Below are 6,811 nucleotides of genomic sequence, written 5' to 3'. Positions count from 1 at the left end.
TCCAGAAATGTTGCTCTTCTTTAAGAAGAAAAGTCAGGGTCTTCCTGGAACAAGGTGGCAGCGCTTCTCTTATACAAATGCATGAAAGCTCAACCTCAAATTGAGTCTTATCCCAGCCCGAGGATCTTGGCAGCCATCCACTAAGCAAGACATCTTAAACGTCAATAAACAAACATTTCAAGAAGAACTTTGAAAAGCTCTGACAGATAAAACAAGTCTCCACATTGGGAGAGCGAACAGATGCCCTAGAGAACCCAGGGAGGGGCTCTGGATGTTAAAGTGCAACTTCGTTCCCAACATTAGGCCCAGGAAAAGCTGGAAAATTGAAGACTGAGGAACAACTTATGAACTTGTGGGGTCGCTGAGTCTTCCTCCTGAACAGGTTAAAGCAGTAATAAATTCAAAATCCTATATGTATTTTTTTTTTAACTTTTTTTTTTTTTTACACGACCCCCAACCATTATGCCTTTTTATTAAATGAGTTTTATTGTATTAAGCTAACATTCAAAATCCTATGTGTTTTTAATACATCAGTTGTGTAGTATTAGTTAATACTAGTGGAGTGTATCGGGCCCCACCCTTTGTTGCCATGTGATCATGGCATCATGGAGAGTATATTGGAGAAGATTCAAGAAGGTTAGGTTCCTGGAGGCTGAGTGGAGCCCTGGGAAGAGTAGATAAGTAATGTTTATAACCTAATATTACTGACCAGTCCCCCTGTTTATTATGTTGTAGATAGGGACAGTACCCTGTTATGTTAGGATCCCCAAAAGAATGAATGGAGTCAGAATATTTAGGGAATCGAAATACGGCATGCCACAAGACCTCAAGTTAAAGAGGGCTCCTGAGTATCGGCGGATCAGCTCTAACCGCGGATTTACACTAATATTCTTCATCAGTCTGTATGGAAATGCCAGTTCCCCAACAGGCCAAAGGAACTGGGTTACGTAGGAAAACACCCACATGGATTTCCGTAGGGGCCTAGAATAATCAGACTACTACCAATGAGTATCCTGAAGCAACAAGGGGGGGCTGGTCCCACATCTACACAGAGCAACTAAGTACATGTACCTCCATTTGAGTCTTAAGAGTGGGCACTAATGGAAGAACCATGTTCATGTATGTCTGATATAAAATACAGTGCAATGTTTTCAAAATATGTATGAGCGGTCCCTGTGCTTGGGGACACAAAGAAATTACAGTTGTACTACAAAAGTTCCTGGTGCTCATTTTTAGACATTCTTGCTACTTCAACGTCCAGATGCCTGAATCCAGCAGCGTCAATGTAATCCATGTTGAGTAGTCAACCTTTGCACAACGATGTAAACTCCCAAGGAGTCGGGCAGGGAGGGTTACACTTACTATGCATTCCCCCCGACCCCCCCTCCAACCCCCCACCCCCCACACTCATTATGCCATTTTAATATAGTAAGCTTCTTTGGGTTTCTACAGCAACCATTTACAAAGACGCATCACTTCCTCTTTTTAAATAGGAGGAAACCTGGAAAGCAGGATCTTTGCTGATCGATCATGAGAGAACGGATCGATCGGCAGCTTAGATAATTACATTGCCTTAAAGCTAAGCAACTGCTGCATGGATTCAAATAAAAATGAAATTAAAAAAAAATGCAGACTGTATTGCCACTTCAATACTTTCTTAGAAAAACTCTTCTACCACATTTTGCCACAAGCACAGATTAGTATGGATGATTTTGAGGTACAAATCTGTCCTGATATATCCCACATCACCCTAGCAAAAAAACAGAGACTCTTTGGATAACTTTGATATTGCGAGAGCATAAAATCCGATAAAGTTGGAGATTTCCATTTTGTCTCGGCATCCAATAATGGATTTAAGGCTGTTGAGGGATTCAGATGGTGGAGGAGCCTTCCTGAAGACGCTAGGCCACCAAGGCTCGCTACCAAGACAACAACTCCAGCAGAGAAGAGGACTCTTGAACCATCCTGGTCCAGGTTCACCGTCCCAAAAAAGCTTTAGAGCCCGGCTGGGCTCGTGCAAAGAGGTGGATGCCGGTGAACATCCTGAAGATCTGTGTTATCTATATCCTTTAAGACTCTTAAGTGTTTGGGCTAACTGGCCTCATGTGAATGTTAAATCTTATGTGTAATTCTCTGGCAGTGCGGTGGACCTGGAGACGCATGTCAATCGTCCTTCCAGGTAGTTTGTTTAACATGCTTTTCGTTATAAAGTTACTCACACCTATGCAGTTCTTTGTCTAATGCAGGTTGGTATTGGCCTTTTGTTCTCTCATCATGGTCCAAGTCTCTTTCCCCTTATATTTTCAGATTTGATTTCCCACCACCCTGCCCCTATGATCTCTTTATGACTTGGGAGGTGTCCATTTCATTTGTAAAGTATTTATCATGCATCCTTGCAATCTTACATGGATCTTAAATTAGTCTCAGTCAATGTAAAAGGAGTACATTCGCCCTAACCATATGCAAAAAACTGTAGAGGCAACATAATGGTCTTACAGGAGATACTTTTTAGCACAGAATACAGAACACATCACAAACCTAAGGCCTCGGCCATGTTACTTGCTTGCTGGCGGAAGCGCGCTGAGGCGCGCTCCCGCTCAGCACTGAGCCCCTACAGCCGCAATTAGAGCGGCTTTAGTAGGGGCTCACCTGCGCTTCCGCGCGCTTGCGGAAGCGCAGGTCTTAGGGGAATTTCAAATTCCCCCGCTTGCCGGCGAGACAGGCCTGTCACGTGAGCGGTTCGCCCAATGAGGGCGAACCAGCTCCGTGACGTCACTGGCCCGCCCACGGCCAGTGACGCGCCCGCCCCCGGCCCGCCCCCTGAAGGCCCGCTGATGGCGCGTGCGGTAAGCAACCGCAAGGCCAGGGAAAGCACCCGCTTTCCCTGAGCCTCAGCGCGCCTCAGCGAGCAAGCAGGGAGCATGGACTCAGCCTAAGAAATAGGGAGTTTCCACAGGGTTTATCCACCCCTTATAAAAAAAAGAGGGGTCTCTATTCTGATTAATAGAAACATTCCTTTCTCCCCTGATTAAATGTATTTGGGAAGGGACAATTCTTCGGAGTCTATTATACAGTGATAATCATTTATGTTCTTCATATTAATCACAAATACAGTGGTAATGCTGCACACCATAAGCTTAATAATAGATACTTGCTGTTACCGGTGCTCCTGGTAGAGGGGACTTCCTGACAATGTGAAAACGCCAAAGTAAGCAAAAATAGAAGGTTCCAGGGCACTGCGGATTTGACATTTTTTTATTGAACAGGCACATCGTTTCAACCACCAGACGTGGTCTTTCTCAAATTTGAGAGAATAACTGAGTTTGGTATAGGGTACTGGGTTTTAGAAGCGGACTTAAATCTGACAATAAACCCTTCACTGGATAGATCATGCTCCTCTCGAAACACATGATTTTGTCCCCCAGCTAGTAAGTCATGAAGTAGTTCTAATAGACCTCTCACTGATTGACATCTGGAGATACCTATTCCCTTGGTCCAGAAATTACACCCTTTTATCCACACCTCATTCCTCATACTTGAGGATTCTTTCTTTATTGATTCCTGACTAATCCCCTCATTCAAAGTTTCAAAAATTGGTCCCATCTCATGGTCAGACCAGGTCCCTATTGAAATTGTCCTGGGTCAGGTTCTCCCCGCTCTATGCAACCCCTGTTGAAGAGTAAATGATGGTATTCTACAATCCCCTACGTCTTCCTCGATGTGCATGATTTTATTTCTGCGTAATTATGATTTAGGTTTTTCAGTGATCAATGTGCACTTCCAGTTGGTGTCGTAAAAAAATGAATCTTTAAAGCAGCACACTGCGCTAATAACCATTTTTGGCACATTGTTCTTTTTCTCACTTTATGAGATCTCTTCTTACCCTTTCTAAAACTTCTTCTTTTTTTTTTTATCTGATACGACGTTTAAGAGATATGAGTTTAAATATTAAGAGTCTGGGAGGTTAAAGTCGAGCTCTCTGCAGAGCCCAGTGCAGTCTTAAGGTTACCAGGGATTTTTAACACAAAGAAAGTAAGGTCCTCACCTTGTATATGAGTTAAACTCATATCTAGCTCAAAACCTCTTATTTGGCAGCTTTGCTCAAGACAATACATTCAGCAAAGTCATTACTGTTTTCTTGAAATTGCCATAGTGGACAAAGTTCAATGCTTAAGAATAATTCCGTGTAAAAATTATATGCCATCTATATTCTCCATTGTATGACCTGACAAAGGCATGTTGGTGTCCAGAATAGTTTAATCTTTCGGTGTTTTAATTTTGTTTATTAAATAATATTAATAACATTATTTAATATAGTGCTATTGCTGTCTGCGAAATGTAGTCTACAGATGTCAATGAAGACCTGGAGTATTCCTATATGTCATAGCCTTTTAAGGCTAAATCCTTCTATTGTTTCGGCTGAATATAGATTACTATGGATTCATGCTCAACATGCCATTTTGTGCTGCAGCAAGGCCTTTTAAAGCACTGTAGACTGAGCCTGTTGCTTAAAGTTAGGGCAACGCATAGTGAAATGTATGAAGGAAACGGAGTCTGCACTGAAAGTAATTCTTAAAATGAAAACCACTTGCCTTGCGTCCCTGCTCAGTGTTGTGGTCAGAAAGCTGACTGTGTAAAGGGGCGCTCCTTGGAAAAATGGCACCAACATGTCTAATAGGGCAAGTTTAATGTACGTGACTAATTGTAAGAGAAAAAAATTGGTATTTATTTTAATACATTTTTAAACACTGTGTTACCAAGGTAACGAAACGCTTTTGAGGATCTTTATCGAATCGGCTTTGTTCTAAAATGGTATTTTTCTTTTATTCGTAACTATGAATCCATTATTAAAGGATAGGATTAGAAATGCATAGGACCTTGTAAAAAAATATACAGTATTGTTAACTTTTAGGGAATCAAGTAAAGAAATATTTTAATTTAAGGGTGTTGGAATTTTGCCAAGAGCTTAAGCTTGCAGCTCGGAGAGAACCCCCTAATCTACCCCCATCCACCTTATTAAAGGCAGTTCCCCCCTTAATATTTGCCTTGTACCCACTCGGGCGTTATGGCCTCCAGATCAGTGCTCTTTAGTGGGTTCTCTGTTGAATCCCGACTCATCTGTAGGAGACTTGAAGGAGAAGGTGCACTGGGCTGCACGGTGGGGACCAACTGGAGCGTACGTGTACCTGGGTCCTGAGAAAACCGCCCCCCCCACACACACATGGTGGATATTAGTTACTAGACTGAAGGTTAGTGGTGGCGACACAGATGGCAGCGACCAATTGCCCATTCCTGGAAGCTTGAACACTTGGCACGTTCCCTAGACGACATGGCCAGAGGGGCGGGAAGTGCGCCAGTAGAGTGAACGCTACAGTGAGCTGGTGTACCGACTTGTCCCAAAGCACCCGGCTTGTGCGTTTGATTGGCTGCAGGTCATGACAGTGGGTGAAAGGAGAGGCTCCTCAGCTGTTGCCCAGTAGGTGAGCACGTGGTGCCATGCCTATAGCAGCACGGCCCGAAGTTAATCTATTAATGAAACAATCACTCTGCTGGAGGCTTGCGCAGGCTTCTGAAGGAAGCTGTCACTGAACAAGAACGCTTTGTGGACAAAGCCTGGGCTTTTCTAATGCCCTTACCGTGTGGTCTGTCTGCTGCCATCATCTCCATATATTGGGTCAGCAGAATAACCTTCAACTACTATCAAGTTACTTCCCCCTCACTCCCAAGCGTCTCTGAAGCATAAGTTGTTGAAGTAATTTAAGTTCCACATCCTGCTACCACCATTTACAGCACAAAGTCCCAGGGGCACTTTTGACTTAAAGAAACTCAGATCTACATAATGTATTACAATATAATAGGGTAAATGCATTGCCCCTTAGGTTAGTTGGCTCCTATTTCCAAAACCGGGTCCTACTGGTTCAATTAATAACATGTACCATTTCTCCTGTCAAAGAATACCTTCTCATCGTGCCACACAAAATTAAAAATGCACATCCAGAAATGTCGCTCTTCTTTAAGAAGAAAAGTCAGGGTCTTCCTGGAACAAGGTGGCAGCGCTTCTCTTATACAAATGCATGAAAGCTCAACCTCAAATTGAGTCTTATCCCAGCCCGAGGATCTTGGCAGCCATCCACTAAGCAAGACATCTTAAACGTCAAAAAACAAACATTTCAAGAAGAACTTTGAAAAGCTCTGACAGATAAAACAAGTCTCCACATTGGGAGAGCGAACAGATGCCCTAGAGAACCCAGGGAGGGGCTCTGGATGTTAAAGTGCAACTTCGTTCCCAACATTAGGCCCAGGAAAACCTGGAAAATTGAAGACTGAGGAACAACTTATGAACTTGTGGGGTCGCTGAGTCTTCCTCCTGAACAGGTTAAAGCAGTAATAAATTCAAAATCCTTTATGTGTTTTCTTTTTAACTTTTTTTTTTTTTACACGACCCCCAACCATTATGCCTTTTTATTAAATGAGTTTTATTGTATTAAGCTAACATTCAAAATCCTATGTGTTTTTAATACATCAGTTGTGTAGTATTAGTTAATACTAGTGGAGTGTATCGGGCCCCACCCTTTGTTGCCATGTGATCATGGCATCATGGAGAGTATATTGGAGAAGATTCAAGAAGGTTAGGTTCCTGGAGGCTGGGTGGAGCCCTGGGAAGAGTAGATAAGTAATGTTTATAACGTAATATTACTGACCAGTCCCCCTGTTTATTATGTTGTAGATAGGGACAGTACCCTGTTATGTTAGGATCCCCAAAAGAATGAATGGAGTCAGAATATTTAGGGAATCGAAATACGGCATGCCA

Source organism: Ascaphus truei, chromosome 4 (assembly GCF_040206685.1).
Source record: "Ascaphus truei isolate aAscTru1 chromosome 4, aAscTru1.hap1, whole genome shotgun sequence".
NCBI classification, from domain to species: Eukaryota; Metazoa; Chordata; class Amphibia; order Anura; family Ascaphidae; genus Ascaphus; species Ascaphus truei.
The sequence above is the reverse complement of the archived record's forward strand: the minus strand, read 5'-3'. Positions refer to the sequence as shown.